Consider the following 24,040-nt stretch of genomic DNA (forward strand, 5'->3'; position numbering starts at 1 on the left):
CCTTCCCCAAAAATGTCACTTTTTGTAATTGCTAATTTTGAATTTATGCCTCATTTAAATATATTTGATGCAGAACTCAGTTGCCTTAAATATGTTTTTAACCCCTTAATGACATAACTAATTTTAGCCTTAAGAACCAGTAAATTATTTCCACTTTTGTAGAGACGAGCGAACCTACTCGGCCACGCCCCTTCGCCCCTTGTTCGCCTGAGCACCGCGATTTTCGAGTACTTCCGTACTCGGGCGAAAAGATTCGGGGGGCACCGTGGGTGAGTGGGGGGTTGCAGTGAGGAGTGGGGGGAGAGGGAGAGAGAGAGGGCTCCCCCCTGTTCCCCGCTGCTACCCCCGCTCCACCACGCCTCCCCCGCCCCACCAGCGCCCCCCGAATCTTTTCACCCATGTACGGAAGTACTCAAAAATCGCGGTGCTCCTCACAAAACCAATAAACATGGATTTATAAAAAAAAAAATCGCGGTGCTCGATCGAGTAATTACTCGAAACGAGTAGGTTCGCTCATCTCTACACTTTTGTATTCCAGCGGTCATAACTCTTTTATTTTTCATCAGTGTGGCCGTATGAAATCTTGTACTTTGCACGATGAGTTCTAGTTTTTCAACTAATTGGGGCTCATATAATGTATTAAAAAGCTTTTACTAATTTTTTAATGCAGGGCAATGTAAAAAAAACTACTTCCCCATTGTTTTTTGAGATTTATTCTTATGACGTTCATCATGTGGTATAAATATTGGCCTTGTTTTGTGTGGCACTGCATTCCAGGAACCGAGCATTTTTAATTTTCCATGAGCTTAATATGGGCTTGAATTTTGTGGGACAACTTTAGTTTTTATTGGTACCATTTTGAGGTTTATATGACTTTTTTATTACTTTTTATTCCTGTTTTGCTGAAGCGAGATGAACAGAAAAAGATTATTTTGGCCCTTTTTTCTAATATTTTAAGCCTTGTGTAAGGCAGTAAAAATATTGCGATCAGCAATATCTGCAGGTTTAAATGGTGTAGAGGAGTGATTAGATGGGCAAGGCCGCCTGCAGACAGCTGGGTCGGATCCTGCACAGCGGGATGCGGTCCCGTGCTCCTACAGAGACCTGCGGCTCACCCACTCCCGGCGTCTCTTCTCTGCGCTGTGTGCCGGTTGCCGGCCCGGCACTACTGACATTTCTGTGCGGGCCTCTGCGAGACCTGCACAGAAATAGAACATGCCGCGATTTGTTTTCCACGTGTGTTTTCACGCAGACAAATCGCAGCCGTCTGCATAGGATTGCGTTTTGCAATGCAATCCTATGCAGGCAGGCACGGGTGGAAATTCTGCGGGAAATCCCGCTGCAGAATTTCCGCTCGTGTGCAGGGGGCTTAGTCCTCATCTTTTTAGACTCATTTTATTGAGAATATCAGAACATATCAAATTCTATTACTCAGTGACAAACCTGAGTGTAACATGGTTCAAGCCTACAAATCAGTTACAATTACTTAAAACAATATACACTGTATAACATAGCGTATGTGAAAAGATAGTTCACGGAGTTCATTATTATCTTAATACCTGTGAAGGGATAAATGGCATCTGGATGGGTCAAAAATCTCATTTGGTCCACATTTTCTGAAATGCGTTTTGCGTGTGGGTTGTGGTTGATGAGCCACACCAAATTCTCCAGATTTTACAGAATTTATCTTGGCACTTTCTATTTTTGTATACTATTTTTTCATATGGTAGTCTAGAATTGACTAGATTACACCATTAGGGGAGCGTCAGGGGTTTCCTATCCATCCAGCACAATGCTATAGCCTTACGGGCCAGAAACAACACCTCACCAACAAAAATGCGGATATGAAATTGCCACTGTTCTTTATCCAGTATACCTAGCAGAAATTCAGTGGGGTTTGGTGGAAGTGGCACCACCAATTGTTGTCCCAGGAAGCAAGTCTTCATTTTGCACTCCTTTTCTGTAAAAAACCCCCACATGTGACAATCAGAGATAAAATATGCTCTCTGATTGATTAGGGGTGGTGATAATATGGACAAAAATTCATGTCACCCCTCCCCTGAGACAGGGATAGGGACTGATACAGGAGCATCACAGAGTGACTTCTGCTATCCCCCCCCTATCCCCCCTGCACTGCACTGCACTGCACACTACAAAATGATAGCCATTTCAAATGGTTGTAGCTCCGGTTCTAGAAGAGCGACCAACATGTTTCTAGCATTAAAGGGGTTGTCCCGCGGCAGCAAGTGGGTCTATACACTTCTGTATGGCCATATTAATGCACTTTGTAATGTACATTGTGCATTAATTATGAGCCATACAGAAGTTATCAGAAGTTATTCACTTACCTGTTCCGTTGCTAGCGTCCTCGTCTCCATGGTGCCGTCTAATTTTCAGCGTCTAATCGCCGGATTAGACGCGCTTGCGCAGTCCTGTCTTCTTCTTTTCTGAATGGGGCCGCTCGTACCGGAGAGCGGCTCCTTGTAGCTCCGCCCCGTCACGTGCCGATTCCAGCCAATCAGGAGGCTGGAATCGGCAATGGACCGCACAGAAGCCCTGCGGTCCACCGAGGGAGAAGATCCCGGCGGCCATCTTCACCAGGTAAGTAAGAAGTCACCGGAGCGCGGGGATTCAGGTAAGCACTATCCCGTTTTCTTTTTTAACCCCTGCATCGGGTTTGTCTCGCGCCGAACGGGGGGGCTATTGAAAAAAAAACAAAACCCGTTTCGGCGCGGGACAACCCCTTTAAGCATCTGGTGCCAATAATATTAGCTTTTAAAATGACACCAAAAGCAGATTTGCAGGTCTGACAGAACCGGAGCTACAGCCGTTTGAAGTAGAGCAAGCTTAGTTTATCCAAAACTGTAATGTACTTTTCCTGCAGAACCAACTGAGCTCGTCCTAAAGTGTCGGGGGGTTAGAGGGGAGACAGCTTGTAGACTTTACATAAAATAAAAACACACAAATAACTTCAGTTCTCCGTAGTGAAGAGAAGAGAGATCATCAATAGAAAAATTCCAAAAAGTCATATTTAGGGGCTCCTCTAAGGCTAATTTCACGCAGGCGAGTGCGATATCGGGCCATGAAACTCAGCCAGATATTGCGCTCGCTAATGTGCATTTTCCCTGTGGATGCAAGGCGTTTTTGTGTCAAAAACGCCTCACTTTACTCCAGGGAAGCAGCGATCCGCTGGATCGGCAAGTGTGTCCCATTGTTTTTAATGGGAAACCTCGCATTGCACTCGCAGGCACCTTGCATGCTGTGCAAAGCTTTTGTCAGCCTTATTGAAAACAATGGAGGATGTTTTCCGAAGGAATGCCTAAAGACAGGACATGCTGCTATTTTTTCCAGCACCACGTTGCAGGGAAAAAAAAAATAAAAAAAATCGCTTATATATATGACTCCATTCAAAAAAATGGCCTTGAGATTTTGTCGGCTGCGTGTAAATGGCCTTAAGAATTAAAAGGTTGCTATGGCAAAGGATTGTAAGATGCACTGAAATTTTTACCAAATTTCAACATAGCAGAACTGAGCATGCTTAGTGGAATACTGATTTACTGATGCATGGTAAATAAAAAGTAATTTCATGCTGCACCACAGGAGAGTGTAACAGTGTAACAGGGACTGTAAGTGAGCAGGAGGTGCTGCAGGAGCACCATCAGGAAGAGACACGACAGCCTACAGAGGGGCTTCAGACTGTGAGGCAGAGGAAAAGCAGCAGGAATAGTGTGCCATCCTGTGAGAGAGTTGCTTCGGTGCCATCCAAGAGGGACCTGGTGTGCCATCTGCCAGGAGTCCAAGAGGAGAAAATGGTTTTGCTATTACCTGAATCCAATAAGACATCTAGACTGCGATCAGAAGCAAAGCGAAAGATGTGGTGGAGTTGCACTCCTGACCTAAGGCACCCTGAGTCAGTGGAAGCGGTGATTCCTAAACAACACAACTGTAAGTGAGGATGGCCTCAATTTCAATACTAGGTGTGCACACTATAGGGACATAGAAGGAACAGGGACATAGTATGCCAAAGGAACTGCACTTTTTAACAAGCGCATTGCTCACGGTTATAGTGATACAGGAGTGCGAGCCTATATAATAAACTCTAAAGGCAAACTGTTCATTATGTTATGTTAAAGAGGTATGCCATTTATAGGATGCTCTTTCAAGTTTTCACTCATCCACTGGACTAGTGACTTCATTCCCCACTACACTACAGAAATGGGAGCCTGCATCTTCAACTGTGAAATAACGGGGACATGGATCCCCCATTCTCAGGATCAGTGAGAGTCAGACCCCCACGATCTATCAGAGTTCACCCATCCAGTGGATAAATGAAAATTTTAAAAAAAAAATCCTACCACCGGAATATCCCTTTAAGTAATTCTATTGTAAAATGTAAATTGCTTACTTGCCATTATACCATTATTCACTTGCATTACTTTGTCCTTAAACAAACATTGTATATTTTTGGCACTCCTTCTGCTGCATCACATCCTGAATCTGCATGGCGATACCAACACCTGCAACAGAAGCCCTTCAACTGGAAATCATCAGCAGACTGTAATAGTCAGGACCAGAGACCAACAAAAATCTGATTTATAATAACTGTAAACATAGACACACATTTATCTGCAGCATTAGCCATATAGATGCATCTATAGCTATTTTAAGGGAAGGAACTGATGATATTAAAAATATATGCTCATGTTATAAAAGAATTCTCTTCCCCTCCCTTTTACTTTCCTTCAGTCTCCTGCACTGCCTTCTACCAGCACTAAGCCATCACAGCAAGATTTACTGTACTTGCTAACTAAGGGGTTAATGCATACTCTCCCCCTGGGATGCAGAATTGGTGCTTGGACACACCCTTCTGACGTCATGACAGCTGGGCACTCCCACAAGTGCTTGGTCCTTTTAAACCTGAGCTGATTACTTGTAGGGGATTTAAACAGAGAGAATGGAAAGTTGTATACAAGACATGGCAAGGGCTGATAGCTGAGGCAGGGACAAGCAGGACTGGGAGCTGAAACCATAAGGAGGGCAGACCAAAGGGGCATTCAAGAGTTAACTGGAACTCCAGGGTAATCAGGATCCTGAAGGTGCCTCACGAGAGACAGAGGTAAGGAAGTTCTAAGTGGTCGTCTATTCTTCATCTTCAACTTGTAGCTGTCTAAATGTGGTGGAACCTTAAGTCTCAGCATATTATGACTTGGCTAAGACTGTTGAGACTTGAGATGACCTGCAGCCTCATTTATGCAGTAGATTTAAGTGTATTATTGATTATTCTAGTTTTAGCTCCCAGATTTCCTACATATACAGTATATATAATTAGACTTGGTGCTGTTGTTTCCTATGTTTATTCCCCCTTCCTCCTCCCTTATGTCTCAGATCAGCTTGTATGTAACCTCCTGAGGAAATTGCCTCATGTTGACTCTTGCTACTACCTGGGTCCTGAAAATGCTGCTCACTCTCTGTCTCCAGGGCTACAGAGGGTTAATAATCACCTGTTCTTTAATGAGAATTGACCTATTGTCTGATGGTAGCTATGACATTCATGGGGGTTGAAATCCTCCCTTAGACTTGTCATATACTACTTGATACAGTGTAACAGATTTATTTAGTTTTCAGTCTGGTATGAAGGATATTATGTATCCTTTTGTAGCCAATCATTTGTCATTGACCAAAAGGGGACTAAGTTCTGATCTGCGCTGTCTTAAGAGTCGGCAGCTGCTCAATTCGTTGCTATACAACAGTAATAAAGTAGTCGCTCAGGATTACGTCCTATGCAAGTACAGAAGAGCAAGGTATGCCCAAGATTGCCGATACTGAGCAGCTAATGCAAGTGAGTGCAGTATTTTATACTGCATTTGTATGCAGCAGAAACAATCTAAAATCCACAGAATATTCATTATTTCTACAGATTCTATATGCAAAAGCTGTGGATTAGCCCCATTGAATGACAATCCGGCTAATCCGTGTGCGGATCCGCTGGCACATCTATGGCGGAAATCTGAGCTCCAGACACGTCGCATGTAGTATAGGAAAATGTAACGTAAATTCAGCCTTAACACTATTGTCTGGCTGCAATAGTGTTTATATTAAAGGGATTTTGTCACAATGTTCATGAAGTTTGATGCTGATCTCCGAGTTGTGGAGGTGGGCTATGCTGCCTCCTCCCAACTTGCCTCATACAGACTGACCGCTCTCTCCCTTTTTGTGTATAGGGAGAGAGCTGTCACTGTGCATACTGTGGGTGGGGAGAAGCCAGCATGGCCCGCCTCTGTGACTCAGAGTCAAACTTACCTGGTGACAGAATCCCTTTAACAATGAGTCCAAATCAGTGACAACTTTTGGTACTTGCACATCCTCAGCAATCCAGCATTGCAGCCCTGTGGTCCACCACCTGCAACACGAGCCCTTTAAGTGGAAATTATCAGCAGACTGTAATGGTCAGGACCAGAGACCAAGAAAGATCTTTCAGAACAGAAACAACCTGACCACAGCAGTTAGGTACCATTCTGTTGGCGTCACCGCTTAGATGTTGGGAGCCATTATGTCAGGAGAACGGCACCTGACCGCTGCAGCTTCTGATGGGCTGCAGTAGTCAGATAGTGTTTGTCTGGGAACCGAAACCAGGGGCTGCAGCGCTGGATCACTAGGGATATGGATGGGTAAGTACCGCTAGTTTAACTGTTTTCTCTGATTTGGATCTGTGATTAGGAACTAAAAACTGTATCCCATCCAGACACCCCCTTTAATGAGACCCCACCCCCACCCCCTCCTTATGGTGCTGATCTGCTAGTTTCTGGGGCCCCTCTGCAGACTTCAAAGATGGCGGTGTCGATTCCTAGATTACTGCTCTCTCCTGGTTCTCTTCCTACCTCTCTGACCGCTCTTTCAGTGTTTCCTTTGCTGGTTCTATCTCTGCTCCACTTCCTCTCGCTGTCGGGGTACCCCAGGGCTCGGTCCTTGGTCCCCTTCTTTTCTCTATCTATACTGCCCCAATTGGACAAACCATCCACAGATTTGGCCTCCAATACCATCTCTACGCTGACGACACCCAACTATACACCTCCTCTCGTGAGATCTCTGGAACATTCCTCCAAAATATCACCGACTGTCTGTCCGCTGTCTCTAACACTATGTCCTCCCTTTTTCTCAAACTAAGCCTCTCTAAAACTGACCTCCTTGTCTTTCCACCTTCTAACCGACCTCCCCTCAACATCTCCATTCCAGTGTCTGGGACCATTATAACCCCCAGACGGCATGCCCGATGCCTTGGGGTCACACTGGACTCTGACCTCTCCTTTGCCCCCCATATCCAATCTCTGGCCCAAACAAGCCACATGCACCTCAGAAATATTGCTAAAATACGTCCGTTCCTAACCACGGACACGCTAAAGACGCTCGTGGTTGCACTCATCCACTCCCGGCTTGACTACTGCAACTCACTACTCATTGGCCTTCCCCGCACTAGGCTCGCTCCACTCCAATCCATACTAAATGCAGCAGCTAGGCTCATTTTTCTATCCAGTCGTTATTCAGACGCCTCTGCATTATGCCAGTCGCTGCATTGGCTGCCCATCCACTGCAGAACTAAATTTAAGCTCCTCTACCTCACTCACAAAGCTCTGCATGGCGCTGCGCCACCATACATCGCCTCCCTACTGTCAGTATACCACCCAGCGCGCTCACTCCGATCGGATAACACCCTCAGACTAAACACCCCTGTAATACGAACCTCTCATGCTCGCCTACAGGACTTCACCAGAGCAGCACCCATCCTCTGGAACGCTCTACCCTAAGGCATCTGGACAATTCCCGATGCAGGAAATTTCAGACCTGCCTTAAAAACGCACCTCTTCAGGGAAGCATACCAAATCTCCTGACCTAGTCCCTCGCCCCTCCCTATGGTGCTCCACCCTGTTTGCCTTCTGATAAATGATCTGTACATAAAATTTCCTATTGCCTGTGTTCCCCACCCCCTGCACCTCCTGTACCACCCTCAACCCATTTGTGTCTAACCCAATGTACCTCACATTGTAATTGTTGTATTGTTTTGCATTTATCCATGCCTGAAAGCGCTGCGGAATAAGTTGGCGCTATACAAATAAAGATTATTATTATTATATTATTATTACTTGATGCACACTGAGCACTGGTGGTGCATTAGTAGCCCTAAGATACTGCATACTGCTCTGATTGGCCTGCGCTGAACAATCCAAAAGTAGCATGTGCCGTCTGACTACTGAGTAGTGAGAAGCGCCATTGTCATCTTGGAAGGCCATAGAGGCCCCAGAGACAGGCGGATCGGTGGCAGAAATTCTAGAAAAGAGGGCAGCAAGTAATATACCTCTCTCTAGTTCCTGGACAAAGCTTGTTTCCAGGATCAGAGGGTCTCTGTGTATTCCCATCTTGGTAAAGGTGCCCGTACACATTAAGGAAAAGTCACCCAGAACTTGCCAACTACTGTATTTGTGTGAGGCTCTCCTGAGGACCCTCTCGCACATGCGCTTTTTACTGCTATTATCATAGAGTTTTGAACACCACGCCAATCGTGGTACAACGCTCCCATTGATTTCAATGGGGTCTCGCAGACCTGCGCTTAAACTCTGCGCATTTTGCATGCTGTCTGCTCTATCTTGGTGCGTTTACACGTTTTTAATGCACCTCACCACCCTTTAAAATAATGGGGGTGCGTTAAACACTGTTGAATGCGGATAGAAAATTGAGGTGTTTTACTGACCCTCTGTATGAGAGTGGCCTGACCCTCCCATTAGATGATATCTGGGAAGGATGAGGTGGTGGTGGTGGGGGCTTACCTTTGTTCACTGTGGAGATAAGCTGCCACCAGAGCTGTCTGATCGCAGCTTACTCCAGTCTGCCCATTGAAACCACATGAATGCTCAGCTGACCCGAGCATTCATGTGTATGGGGAAGGGGACCTGCGGATTTTGGTGCAGATTTATAATTAAAAAAAAAAAGAGAAATTATAAAAATGATATGGAAATATATTTTATCATTGTTGCTATATTTGCACCATATATCACCCACATACAATAATTGAAGATGAGCTTCATACTACCGTATTATTGAAAATGACACTCTACATGGTATACAAGATCCAAACAATACCACTAGATACTGACCAAACATTACCATACAGTAACTGAATACAAACACACTTAATGCATAGTATGTAAGGCCAAAAAAAGACATATGTCTATCCAGTTCAGCCTATTTTACCCACCCCCAGTGATGATGTAGGGGAAGGCAAAAGAACCTAATGAGGTAGAAGCCAATTTTCCCCATTTAAGGGGAAAAAATTCCTTTGTGACTCCAATCTGGCAATTTGAGTAAAACCCGGATCACCGACCCTTCTGAAGTTATTAATGATTATAACCTATAACATTGTATCGCTCAAGAAAGGCATCCAGGCCCCTCTTGAACTCCATCTTTTTTTTCAAATCGGATTTGCCATCACCACGTCCTCAGGCAGAGTTACCAAGATGGTGAGCGGTCTGCAAATCATGTACTATGAGGAACGGTTAAAGGATCTGGGAATGTTTAGCTTGCAGAAGAGAAGGCTGAGAGGAAACTTAATAGCGGTCTACAAATATCTGAAGGGCTGTCACAGTGCAGAGGGATCAGCCCTATTCTCAACTGCACTGCACTGCAAGAAAGGCTAGAAGCAATGGGATGAAACTGAAAGGGAAGAGACACACATTAGATATTAGTGAGGTTGATCAATGAGTAGAACCGGTTACCACAGGAGGTGGGGAGTTCTTCAATGGAAGTGTTCAAACAAAGGCTGGACAAATATCTGTCTGGGATGATTTAGTGATCCTGCATTGAGCAGGGGGTTGGACCCGACGACCCTGGAGGTCCCTTCCAACTCCACCATTCTACGAGAGTTCCATAGTCTCACTGCTCTTACAGTAAAGACCCCCTTCTATGTTGATGTAGAAACCTTTTTTCCTCTAGACGTAAAGAGCACCCCCTTGTTACAGTCACAGTCCTGGGTATAAATAAATGTTCGGAGAGATCCCTGTATTGTCCGCTGATATATTTATACATTGTTATTAAATCGCCTCTCAGCCGTCTTTTTTTTTTTTTTTTTTTCTAAACAAAATAATCCCAGTTTTGATAACCCCTCTGGGTTTTGTAGACCACGCATTCCATTTATTACTTTAGTTGCCCGTCTTTGTACCCACTCAAGCTCTGATATGTCCTTGAGTACCGATGCCCAAAACAGTCCACAATATTCCATGTGTGGTCTGACCAGTGACTTTTAAAGGGGAAGAACAATGTTCTCGTCATGTGCCCCTAGACCTCTTTTGATGCACCCCATGATCCTATTTGCCTTGGCTGCAGCTTCCTGACACTGGTTGCTCCAGTTAAGCTTACAGATAACTAACATCCCCAACTCCTTTTCCATGCCAGTGTTCCCAGTGGTTTTCCATTTAGTGTGTAATGGTGACATGTATTTCCTCTGCCCGTGTGCAGAACCTTACATTTATCAGTGTTAAACCTCATTTACCACTTTTCTGCTCCCAACTTATCCAGATCCTCTTGAAACTGCCTTGTGTTAATTTCTTTACATAGTTTTGTATCCTCTGCAAATATTGATATCTTACTATACAATTCTTCTACCAGGTCATAATAAATATATAAAGAAAATAGGACCCAATACTACCCTCTGTGGTTTCCCACTAGTAACGGTGACCCAATGAGAGTCTGTACCATTTATAACCACCCTCTGCTTTCTATCACTGACTAGTTATGTACCCACTTACACACATTCTCACCCAGACCAAGCATTCTCATTTTATATACCAACCTTTTATACCGCATAGTATCAAACACTTTGGAAAAGTCCAGATACACAAGATCCAATGACTCTCCCCGATCCAGTCTAGAACTTACCTCCTCATAGAGGCTGATCAGATTGATTTGACAGGAGCGATCTCTCATAAACCCATGTTAATATGGAGTTATACAGCTATTTCCTTCAAATCCTCCAGGATAGCATCTCTTAGAAGTAAGACTTACCAGCCTGTAGTTTACAGGTTCGCTTTTTGACGCTTTTTGAATATCGGCTATGCGCCAATCCAGTGGAACAGACCCCCAACACTACTGAGTCCTTAAATATAAGAAATAAGGGTCTGTTTGTAGCATTACTTAATCCTCTTAGAACCCGAGGGTATAATACACTTTACAAAGACTAATAATATTACTATACAAGGCCCATGACCACTACATAATGGCTGAATAACATTACCATACTGTTAATAAATAAAATCCACTGTAGATATCGGCTGTACACAGGCATGTTGTCCTGTGTCCCCTCTGAGACTTCCCAGAAAGTAATTATGTCTCTCTATGGCTACCATTAAATGGCCATAATGCTAGTGCGTCCCACTCTGCATCTCTGCCAGCCCCCTGAAACTTTGTGAAGCTCTAGTGATGAGATTTCTTTAAATGTAGGGAGATGGGCGGTCTCAAGTGTGCCTAGGGGTTTGGCCCTCCTGCCACAGTAACCTGTAGCGTATCTGGCACTAGGTTGGAGCCACGGGTTTAGTAGCCATGCAGGTCCAGAGAGTAGTCAGGGGAGAGCCAGCAGTCGGCAACAGGTGGTCTCCGGTTACAGTACAAAGGAGGAGGCAGGTAGCATTGTCAGCAGGAAATCCAGAGTTCTATAATGGGAGGTCTCAAGTCACAGTACAAAGGAGGAGGCAGATAACATTGTCAGGAGGAAAGCCAGACATTGATAACGAAAGGTCTCAAGTCACTTGTAGAAGAGGAGGTTGGGGGTGAAGCTTGACTAAGGCCGTGGAGCACAATAATCACATGTTGAAGAAGTGGCAGGGCCAGGCTTTTATAGTGAGCCTAATCAAGAACAGAGACGAGGTTAGGACAGGGGAACAGACCAGTAACTACATTATCATTGCTAAGAGGAGCTGTTTAAAGGCTGGATAGCTCAGCGGAAAGAGCTGCTGACTAGAGTGCAGGAGGTCCCTGACATAACCCTTATACAAGCTTCCGCAAAGTCCACATTGCTGTGGTGCACTCTGTTGGGCTACAACAGCTGTGAGTGACTGACTAGCTGTTGCTTGCTGGGCAGGTAAAAAGTTTGGGGTAATGCACTTAGAACATAAATGCCTATTGACACCCCTGCCTAGAAGTGTAGTGGCATACTTTTCATGAAAGCACTGCTGTAAGGCCCATGCTTAGAGGGTGCCCAGTAATGAACATCCTGCCACTTCCCTTCCACAATCGCTTAGTGAATGAATAAAAACTTTTTTACCTCCAGCTGACACTAGCAAGAATTCACTGCATACATATTGGGGTGCTGCCTTAGTTGCAGGGTTTGTTCATCTTTTTGGTACAACCTTTGAAGCCAAAATCGGCTGTGGATCAGAAGAAAAAAAGAACATATAAAGGACATATACTACTACTCCTGGTTTTGGTTTCAAAAACTGCATTGCAAAATGTGCACTTGTTGCACCATACCCTTAGAGTGGTTTCACATCTGTCCGTCACTCAGTATTTGTTTTCTACTGCAGTTGTTTTTTATTTAAAAAAAAAATAAATAAACTGGATCCATATAGAGAAATCCTTTTTTTTTTTTTTTTTTGCTCTGTTTGGATTCAATTTGACTCTGTTCCATTCGCTTTCGGTTTTTCTGAGTGACCTTAGAGGGAAGGGGAGGGAGAAGCCCAGCCACCACCCACCAGCCAAGAGCGTGTATTGTGTGCATTTTTTCTGGCTTGGAGGAATAGCTCTGGCAGACATCCCGGGGTGAAACTTGTGGAGTGTGCAAGGACCTGCATATCCAATAACACTGGTCAACAAATTTTTACAAAAGTCATGTTGCTGAAATAAAATTAGTCATTTTTTTTTGTGCTCAACACGAATATGACAGTGAAAATGCAAAATTAGCTCTTTTTTTTTTTTGTAGTCTGCAAGAATTGTTTACATCACGAAATGCATGCTAATAGTAATAGGCCTATGGTTAATATCCTCAAAATGAAAGCCAATAAAAACTTTTCGTTGTCGTATTTGTGTTCAGCAGTAGTTACTCTACCCCAAAAAAGGTATTTGCATGCATGAGTTCTGCTTCAGTTTGTAATTGGTCCACATTCCGTTAAAAACTGTTCAGTTTTAAAAGAACTCCATTATCTTAGGTGTGGGAACCCTCACTGAAAAAAATCTTAGGATGGGTGGAAGGTATTCTCAAACCATTGGTGAGGAACACAATCAGCTACTTGCAGGACACCACGGACCTGCTGAACAATCTATCAACCATAGGTCCCCTCCCTGATGACACCATCCTGGCCACCATGGATGTGGAGTCCCTATACTCCAACATCCCACATGAAGATGGACTGTCCACCTGCAAGGCACAACTTGAGGCCAATGGGGTTGCCTCTAAATCCGTGTTACAACTCACAAGGTTCACCCTCACACACAATCATTTCTGCTTTGGCAAAGAGAGATTCCTGCAACTAACTGGAACCGCCATGGGCAGTAAAATGGCACCATAATATGCCAACCTTTTCATGGCAAAACTGGAGAGTGATTTTCTGGCCTCCTGCCCCAGCAAACCATTGGCCAACTTCCGCTACATTGATGACATCATAATCATCTGGACCAACACTGAACAAGAACTAACAAAATTCCATGAGAGATTCAATGGGTTCCACCCACCATAAACCTGACATTAAGCTACTCGTATACTGAAATCAACTTTTTTGGACACCACCATAAAAATTTCGAACAACTCAATACAGGCATCCCTATACTGAAAACCAATTGATCGACCCACATACCTCAGAAAGGACAGTTATCATCCTAAGCACATCAAAAAGGCCATTGTCCACAGCCAGGACATCAGATTCAACCAGATCTACTCCAACCCAGCAGAGAGAGAGTAACATCTATACCAGTGGTGGCGAACCTATTAGAGACCAAGTGCCCAAACTGCAACCCAAAACCCACTTATTTACTGCAATGTGACAGCAGGTCAGGGGGTGGGGCTTATCACAATGTACGATTTTTTTTTTTTGTTGTTTTTTTATTTTTTTTTTATTTTTTTTTTGGACAGGGCCACTTCAAAAAATAGACAGCGTGCAGATTTTGACTGCTTTTTGGATGCGGAAATACTGCAGAATGTACTTGGCGGAAATTTCTGTTGAAAATTCTGCAGCATTTCCGCATCCAAAAAGCTGTCAAAATCTGCACGCTGTCTATTGTGAAATAGCCGTGCCCATTTCTGCCACATGTAAACATACCACAGCGATTAATAGTGAAACCCCCACCCAGCAGCCCACAGTGGCCCCCAGTAGTAATGGTGACACCCCACAGCAGCCCCCAGTAGTAAGTGACATCCCACAGCGGCCCCCTATTCCCCCGAGACCCACATACTTGCCCCCTCCCCCTTATAGAAGCGTCGCTTCTCCTCTGCCCGGCGCGCCCTCCAGCAGAACTGATCGCAGGTGCACACTGACGTCAGTGTGCTGTCAGACGCCTCCTCCCCCCTGCTCCCGCAGAACCAAGTAGGAGACGTTGGGGGAGGGGAATCCCGGCTGCATACTGATGTCACACTGTGTGCCGGGATCAGCACAGATAGCAGTGTTGCTGAGTTAATACCAGCAGGGAAGCCACGGCCCCTGCCAGCATCCACTATCGTGGTGAGCGGCCGATGGCGACGCGTGCCAGCAGGAAGGGCTCTGCATGCCACCTCTGGCATGCATGCCATAGGTTCGCCACCACTGATCTATACCATCTTAAAAGGACGTTTTTTTTAAAAAATCAGGGCTACCATCACACCTCAATTGATGACCAAATCACCCGAGCCAACAGGATACCCAGAAATCCACTACTCCAATACAAGGGGAAAGGGAAAAAAATGGACGTGTTTCTCTAATGGTGATCTACAACTCACAGCTGGAGGTACTAAGGAAGACTGCAAAGAAACTCTATCATACCCAACATAAGGATGACCGTCTAAGAACCATATTCCTGGACCCGCTCATCCTATGTTACAGGCAACCTCCTAATTTGAGGAACTTTATAATCGGGAGTGCATTACCCTTGGACACACAAAAAGGAACTTATCCCTGTAATGTGAAGAACTGCAAGACCTGCTCACATATACTGACCGTGGACAGGATACGGATCCCAACACACAGGACTATAAGATCCCTGGGACATTCACATGTTCTACGTCTGGTGTTGTGTACCTGATCCGGTGCAGTAAGTGTCCTGTTGGGGAGGCTTTACGTCAGCGAAACAGGACAAAAACTGAGAGCCAGGATGAGATCTCATCGCCACTCAATTGGAGAGGAAAAAACTAAATTACCTGTGGCAAAACATTTTTGCGGTCAAGGACACGGCATAGAGCAGATGAGGGTTATCATACTGAAGGTCAACTTCAAGTCACAGCGTCACATAAGAATTTGGGAGTATGAGTTTATGGCCATGTTTGACACCCCTCAAGAATGGAATGAACCTCAGCCCGGGATTCCTACATAAGTGGAGAATATGAAGAAGGTCAAGATGGGTGTCCTCTTCCCAATCCTTTTTTATTTTTCTCATAAAAAATTAAGAAATTTTAATGTAAGAATATTTCTATCCCATAGGTGGTGCTGCTGAGGTAGTATTTCTATTTTCCTATGTGTTCATTATTGATAAGAGCCATCATAAAACTGTCGCACTCCTCAGCTCAGTGGACTGATTTAGTGTTTTGTCTCTCTGCTCAGACTGTCTCGTGTTGTTTCAAGTCTCAAATTTCTGTGTGTGAACATTTATTTAGATCTAGAGGAATGTGCCCCCCCCCCCTATACATTTGTATGTTATTATTTTGTGTCATCTACACTAGTTTCTTTCATTAGCCTGACAAAGGGGGCTTGCTGTAACATCATGTATTTTTGTTAGCCATTAAAAGGTATCATATCTACAAGATTGCTTGGTTTCTCCTACAATCACAAAAAAACTCCAAAGCAGGTGTTTAACCCCCCTTTACAGCTCTCAGTCAGTTGAAGCTGTATACATTCATATGCATTCAATGCCGCGTAGTGGTAGCTACAGGCAGCCTGACTTTTTATTATTACTTATTTAAAGGACTTTGCCAATGATATTATGTTACCATTATGATCGGCTGGGGTCCAACCTCTGGGAGCACAGTTGGTTCAGAATCCGAAAAGGGACTGCGTTGTCCTCCAGCACAGCAGCTCTCCCGGCTACCTACCTTCGGGGAGCGGCAACATGGCACCGTTATTACGTATGGCACTGTATTGTAGTTGTCTGCACAGCGAGTAGCCGGAAGCATCATTGAGCAGGGTAACTGAGTGCTGCTACAACTGCTACTCCTTTATTCTAAGGACATGTTCACACATAGCGGATTTTACCTAGCAGAAACTCCACACCAGTTAGTGCAGATTTCACTCCTTTTTGAAGAAGTGGAATCTGCACTGAAAATACTGCAGATGTTAAAACTCCACTACTTGTTAATTCTGCTGTGAATTTTGTACAGAATTTTTCCATTTAAAATTTTTAAATATCTTGTTCTGTAAATGTCACTGAAATCTGCAGCATTTTCTAGCCATGTAAATGTACCCATAGGCTGGGTTCACATGGGACAGATTTGCCGCAGAAATTCTGTGCTGAATTTCTGTGCAGCAAATCCGCCCGCGGCTCTAATCCCGGGATTAGCCAGCCATGTGGAGGAGATTTTGCAAAAATCTCATCCACATGGCGCAGCAAAGCTGGGAGGAACCGGCGATGCGGCGCGGAAATGACTGCCGCAGCATGTCAATTCTTCTCTTTTTTTTTTCCCGTTGCGGCCTCCCTCCTCTCTATGGGGAGAGAAAACTGCAACGGAATGCTGTTCGCTCCAAAACCTGCAGTGAAATGCCGTGGGCTTTGAAGCTGCCGCTCTCTCCCGCGGAAATCTTGTGACTTTTCGGTGCGGCCAAGCCGTGGGATTTCCATCCCGTGGGAACCCAGCCTTAGGCTTCATTTTATACGGCACAGTCTGGGCTATAAAGAATGCTGATCAACAAGATTGTTGGGGGAAAGAACAGCAATGTTAGATTTCAACATGGCTAATGCGTTCCTCCTGTGGAAGAAAGGCTAGTGCCAGAAGAGGCCGGTAGCAGCTTATTCCCTTCTCCTCATTGCCATAAACATGCACACTTAGCCGAACATGCATGGTTTTTGTGGAGTAGGGAGACAAAGCTCTCAGCCAAGCCAAGCTTCAATGACTCAAAGCACTGGAACCGTATTGTAATCTTTCTGCAGGGGACCCAGGTGTTGGCTCTGTATACAAATTATTAATTTTATTAATCTAGTCTATAGAAAAAATTAATTAGTATATTGATAGGTGTGTAAGGCTCTTTTTATATGAAAAGCCACAAATCTGTGCTGGATCCTCATACAAGGAGTTCCAATGCCGAAAGACACTGAAGGGGTGAATGGACGGTTGTAAGAAAAGGTAACCCATTGGAATTACATGGATTTATGTATTGATTACTGATAAAAGGTGATGTGATTGTGTTTATCTATAATTGCGACTACTTTGGATAAATATCTAAGGCATCCTGCACACAGGCGGGTCGGACCCCGCATGCAGGATTCCCGCAGTGGAGTTGGACCCGGTGACCCCTGCGTACCTGTCCGGTGTTTTCTACTCAGCACTGCGGATGTGCAAGCCGGCACTCCATCACGCAGTAGGCACCAGCACTCTGCGATGACGCGGATCCCGCGATACTTCCACAGTGCTCCCTACGTAAGTGACATATGGCTTCCATTGACTTCAATGGAAACCGGCTGCGCATAACAATCGCTTTTCGCTTGTGGAGATGAAATGGCGTTTTGCCATTGCATGCTATGGGGCGGTATTTGCTGCGGAGTCCGGAGGTGGCCGGCTGCCGCGGACTTTGCAAATCCTATCCGCCCATGTGCAGGAGGCCTTACCTACAAACAGTAGGACGAGTCATGTCTTTCATTGAATAAACATTCATAGTGTAGGGGGAAAAAAGGTAAGTGAACCCTTAAATTCAATAACTTGCCCACCTTTCATAGCAATCCTCTCCACCAAAATTTCCTGCAGCTCGCAATGCTGAGGAGGAATTTTGGTCTATCGGTATTTCTGGGATGCCTTGAAGACCTCTTCTGTTTATGCCACAGCATTTCCATAGGGTTAAGATGAGGACTCTGAATTAGTGAGTGCGAAACAAAAATGGTCTTTCTCACCCATTCTTCAGTTGATCTACTTGTGTACTTTGGGTCATCTTGTTGCATCACCCTACTTTTCTTCAGCTTGAGATCATGAATAGCTGCCCTTACATTGTCTGTCTTGTGGAATGTTTTCACACACCTTTTAGGGTTCTTTTAAACAGGACGATCTGTTGGGTGGAGATGCCTGACAGGTTGTCCCATTGATGATCGTTCCTGTGCTTCTACACAGGAACAATCATCACTGACTGAATGAAGGCGGAGCGGACCGGGGGTCATTCCGGCCCATCTGCCTTGATTTACAGTAAGTGAAAGACTGCCTGCTTACATGGGCTAATCCGTCATTTATTTCTCTGCATGCTCCGACTAATCGAATGAGAAGCAAACTAATTCGGGACATGCGTCTACACTGAACGATTTATCAGCCCGTATGAGAGGATACTTAGACTTGATTGTTCTTTTCATGATAAGTGTGCGGGCCCTGAGGGAGCAAAGCAGCCCTAAACCGTGATGCTCACTCTAACATGCTCCATAATTTCGAGGGTGTTGGTGTGAAGTGTTTTTTTTCCCCACAGAGCATTGTGCATTTGTGCTAAAAAAGTTGCAACTATAAGGCCGCCTGCACATGGGCAGATGTGCATTGTGAAATCCGGAGCGGGCGTCCACCTCTAGATTCCGCAGCAAATACTGCCTGTAGCATGCTATGGCAAAACGCGATTTCCTCTACACGAGCAGAAGTTGATTGCAAATTTTTTCTTTTTTTTTTTGGAAAGGTCACGGGATCTGCGTCATCGTCTGCTGCAAATTGAACCCTGTGTGGACCTAGCCTGACCACTATTTCTTGAAAAGACCAGATAGTCAGTAACCAGGCTTTGTGTGCATTTCTGTAATGAGCAAAGCACCTGTGAAATTTGCACTTCCAATCTCATCTCTTTAAGGCTGCATCCGCACTGGCTACAAAACATTGCTTATGTGAAAGAACACATTGGAAACCATGGGCTTCCCATTGTAGCGATGATTTTGTAGCCCAGGTGGATGTAGCCTAATTAAAACCCTTTTTTGACAAGTGTCTTTTGGAGAAGTCATTAAAGGGGTTCTGTCATTAGGAAAAAAATGCATATTTGCCTATTCCTTCCCTGACAGATGTCTTACCAGATCTTCTACTCACTGATCTTCTGCTTGCTCCTCCAGTCCCCCAGATCACCTTATCTCCAGCCAGCCAGACCCTCTTCTTCCTGTGACGTTGCGTACATTCTCGGCATTCTGCTTCCTGCAGGCCAATGTACGTTATGTCACTAGCGATGTAGTGTTCACTGCCTAGCAGGGCATGCCGAATCCTATGACTGGTTATTGCCAAGACTTGCGCATGCGCACTGTCTCGCTGCGAGTGTTCATATACTATTGCCGCAAGACAGTGCGCATCGCAGTTGCAGTAATAGCCCATCATGGGATTCAGCATTCTCTGCTAGGCAGTGAACACTACGTCACTAGTGATGTAGCATACATTGACATGGAGGAAGCAGGCTGCCTCTAAATGTACGTTACATAACAGGAAGAAGAGGATCTGGCCGGCTGGAGGTGAGGTGACCAGGGGGTCTAGGGAAGATCAGTGAGGAGAAGATGCGATAAGAAGACTGATGGACGAGGAATAGGTCCTTTTTTTTCTTTTTATTTCTCTTTTTCTAATGAAAGAACCCCTTTAAAGGAAATCTGTCACCTCCCATAAGCAACATAAACTAAGTTATAGGACAGGGAATGTGGAGCCTGGGGGTGCATTTTATAGGACTCCCCGATCTCTAAAATATATAAATTTTCATGTGTGTCCAGGTAATTCCAAAGGGTTAACTTACTTTTTTTGGTCAGTGCTTTCAGAGATAACAGTATTTTAGGAATTCAAAAGAATTAAAGGGATTTTCCATGACTAAACTATTGACCCATCCCCAGGATAGATAATCAATAGTTGATCTTTAGGGATCTGCCGCTTGGGATTCCTGCTGATCAACTGATTAAAGCGAGTGCCATTGTCACTTCAGTCTATACCAGGCACAGTGCTGTACATGTATAGTGGCTGTGCTTGGTATAGCAGCTCGATCACTTTCACTTAAATGGGACAGAGCTGGTCTCACATCATGTAACCAATTAACCTGACATCACAAGCCTGAGAAGAGGCCGTAGCGCTCATGCAAGCACCAAAGCCTCTTCAATCAACTCGTTGTCTGTGATCCCGAGCAGCAGACCTCATCCTGAGAATAGGTCATCAATGGTCTAGTTCTATAAAACCTCTGTTCTTTTAGGGGTATTCCTATAAATAATGGACTCCACTGATATGGAGCAAATACGAGACCCAGATAAGTGTGTGATTATGGCTTGCATTTACATCCAAGTTCTAGTCTAGTCCTACTACACTTGCACACAATTATGTTCATTTACTTACCGCGGTGATTAGCTGGCATTTCAGCTCCCCATCTGGTGTCTGTAGAACTGGATTTACTTCTAGTCTGCTGCTAGGTAAGCGGTTAATATCTAGGTTTATCTTGCAGGCCTCGTCATTACCCGGGCCAACTGGTCATCAGGCCGTGGCATAACTCTTATTAAAGAGGGGGTAAGAAAGAAAAAGCAACGTATCTAGTGAAGGACAACGCAGTCAATGAGAAAAAACAGCCTGTGTGCTTTTAGGGATGTATTGCGCATTTGTACCGAACATGAATGGCCGCCATGTAATGCCGTCTGCGGCTTTCCTGGCAAAATCGGCTATTTGATGGGACCAGGACCTGCTGCAATGGGCTAATTACCACAGTGCTTGCATTTTGAAAGGGATTGCTTATAAGACAACCCCAACCCCCTATAAGGGGTTGAATATGTGGGATCAAAGTAATTAATTTAGCAAAAAGGGTTTAACCCTTACCAATCCACTGTCTGACGACCTTCTGATTGAAGGCTGTACAGCTCCGATGTCGGAAGACGTCTGGCAGGGTATTCTTACTGTATATTACTGGCCGCTCTGTTGTTGGGGGGCCTCTCCAGCATGTCCCTTACCTCAGTACTGGCTCTAGCCAGCAGATGGCGCCATTGTATAATGGCAGAAAGAGAAATCCCTCTAGGAAAACCGTGAATCCAAAATTGGATTGCAAAGGGTTAAAGCAGCATTCAGATTTAACAATCCTCGTAATTTTACTTGAACTTTTCTTATACAAAAACTTCACCATGGAGAGTTTTTCTATATGTAACCACTTTAAAGGTACATTCACAAAAAGCATTTGGTTCAGATTTCGCACTTTCAATTGAAGGAGTGAACTCTGCTGTGAATCCACCTCAAAATCTGAATCAATATCACCATGTGTGAACACATCCTAAGGGTGCATTTAGACGACCGTATATTGGCCGGGTATTCACGCCGGCCGATATACGGCATCACTCTCTGCAGGGGGAGGAGGCTGGAAGAGCTGGGAGCAGTGCTCTGAGCTCCCGCCCCCTCTCTGCCTCCTCTCCACCCTCTGCAATGAGGAGAGGTGGGATGGGGGCGGAGCTAATTCCTGGAACTTAGCCCCGCCTCTGTCCCACTTCCTCTAATTGCAAATAGTGCATAGGGGTGGAGAGGAGGCAGAGAGGGGGCGGGAGCTCAGAGCACTGCTCCCGGCTCTTCCAGCCTCCTCCCCCTGCATAGAGAGACGCCATATATCGTCCGGCGTGAATACCTGGCTGATATACGGTCATCTGAATGCACCCTAAGACTAGTTTGCAAATTTGTTCCTGCTTTTTTTTCCCCCTTTAACGTGAAAGTCAGTAGGAAGTTCTAATGTTAAAATCGCATTGCATCGCTTCGCTTGTCTATTGCGATGCGATAAAAAGTGGCTTCCATAGAGAAATATGGGAGATTAAAAAAAATCACACATTGCAGAAAGATGGGGTGTTTTTTTTAATTATTTTTTTAATTTTTTTTTTTTAATGTTCTCTCAACATCGCATCAGTGAAAACATCGCAGGTGGGAAGGAAACCATTGTAAATCATTGGTTTCCTAATCTGCTTTTTTTTTTACTGACTACCGCATCAGGCAAAAATCGCACCATTTTCGCACCTGCATGAAGCCACCCCAAGGCCTCTTCCACATGGGTAACAGCAATATCGCTGCTACAAAATTGCTGCTACAAAATTGCTGCAATATCGTAGGTTTGTACACGCGATTTCTGTAGTGACAGTGATGCTTTTTTCTTGTAAAAAATGTTGCATCACGTCGCTGCTACCTCGCGATTTTCTTGCGAGACAAAATTGAGCGTTTTTTTTTGTTTTTTTTTTTTAAATCACAAGAAAGTTAATAGGAGTTTCTAATTTCAAAATGTACAGTATCGCATAGCACGAAAAATCCCAAGCGCGGTTAGCCGGTAGAACTGCTATGATAATAATGGGGCTGCTTGAACCTGGCTATCTCTTGCAGTCCCATAAAATGAATGCAATGGTGGCGCATATGTGCGGTCGCCACTCCATTTAAAACAAAAACTTTTCCGGTGATCGGTAGGAATATCAGTGGTTAGACCCCTACCGATCAGATAGCAGTTATCCCATGTCCACAGGATAGAGAATAACTATTTGTGGGACCGTATTTTGGGTCTGTTTGGCTAGTTTCACACAAGCGTATTCTGGCACGACTGCGCAGTTTACTGACTGTATCATGGTATCTATTCAGGCCAGTAAACCCTTGGAATTGGATACGTGCTTGCGTGAAACTGGCGTTTAAGCGAGATGCCGTACTCTCTACTGTTCTGCAGCGTTGCAGGAGCTCTTCTGCTTTTACTAGTAAGACCCTACAGATTATTGCCCTACTTTCCTATGTGTCAGATCTAAAGCAGAGCAACGATTCCTGATTATGACTTTTTATGCCTTCCAGTCCATGAGCAAGAAAAATGCCCATGTGTAAAATGTATACATCTTGGCATTATTCAAGAGGAGGAGAGCCCGCCCAGCACAGTAGAAGGCAAGAGGCATCATAGATCACTTGTAAAGTCACTTCTGGTTTGTCAGGCTTGCACCCCAAGATGTTTCCTCTGAGCTAATACTGCCCTTTGTAGTAAACTACATCTTACTGTCATTTTAAGATGAGCGCACGTGATCATTGGGTCATGTACACTGTGCTGTTTGTTAAGGCATATAGAAAACCCATGTAGATTTCCATTGCATGGCAGCATCAGTTGCAGAATATATGATTGCTTAATAGGAATTCCCCTGAATAATGATATTGCACTTGCACCTCCTATTTAAAGGGGTAATCCCATTTTTAAGTATTGATGGGATGGGTCATCAATAGCGGATCGATGTAGGTCTGCCGCCCAGGATCCCCAATGATCAGCTGTTCATCCAGACCAGTGTCTTACCTTATAGAGCTTTTTTGTCGGAAGCAGACAGTTCTGTATGTTTTGCGGTGGCCAATATTGGTATTGTAGGATGACTCCCACTCCCTTCAGTGGTGTCATAAACACCAGGTCTAACGGCACTTGACACGGATTGACCTAATCCTACTCTCTCAATCCTGCACTCTCTGCAAGATGGAGCATAGGCTAGGTCACACCCCGATACAGTCCTGCATGTCCAATACTCGCTACCACCACTGGCTGGTTTACTGCAAGGCAAGTCAGCCACCTTTCAGGGCTCCATGTTCGACGGAAGCCATGATGCTAATGTGAATGTCTAAATGGGATTGGTCAACAAATAGATGATTTGTTGGCCAATCCTATGTAGTTTTATAAGACTTTTGCATATCTATTTGACATTTTAGATTTTTGCAGCTTTTTTTTTTTTTTGCAAAAAATTT

At 44.6% G+C, this 24,040-nt stretch overlaps 1 protein-coding gene across 1 annotated transcript in view; it reads left to right on the plus strand.

Moving 5' to 3' along the window:
* The first annotated feature begins 4,926 nt into the window (after window positions 1-4,926).
* Window positions 4,927-24,040, plus strand: part of RAB3B (RAB3B, member RAS oncogene family) — an 89,412-nt gene continuing 70,298 nt past the window's right edge. Inside the window, exon 1 of the mRNA XM_066594763.1 lies at window positions 4,927-5,116. The gene's annotated coding sequence lies outside the window, so the exon portion shown is untranslated. The remainder of the gene's footprint in view (window positions 5,117-24,040) is intronic.

Source organism: Eleutherodactylus coqui, chromosome 3, assembly GCF_035609145.1.
Source record: "Eleutherodactylus coqui strain aEleCoq1 chromosome 3, aEleCoq1.hap1, whole genome shotgun sequence".
Taxonomy (NCBI): Eukaryota; Metazoa; Chordata; class Amphibia; order Anura; family Eleutherodactylidae; genus Eleutherodactylus; species Eleutherodactylus coqui.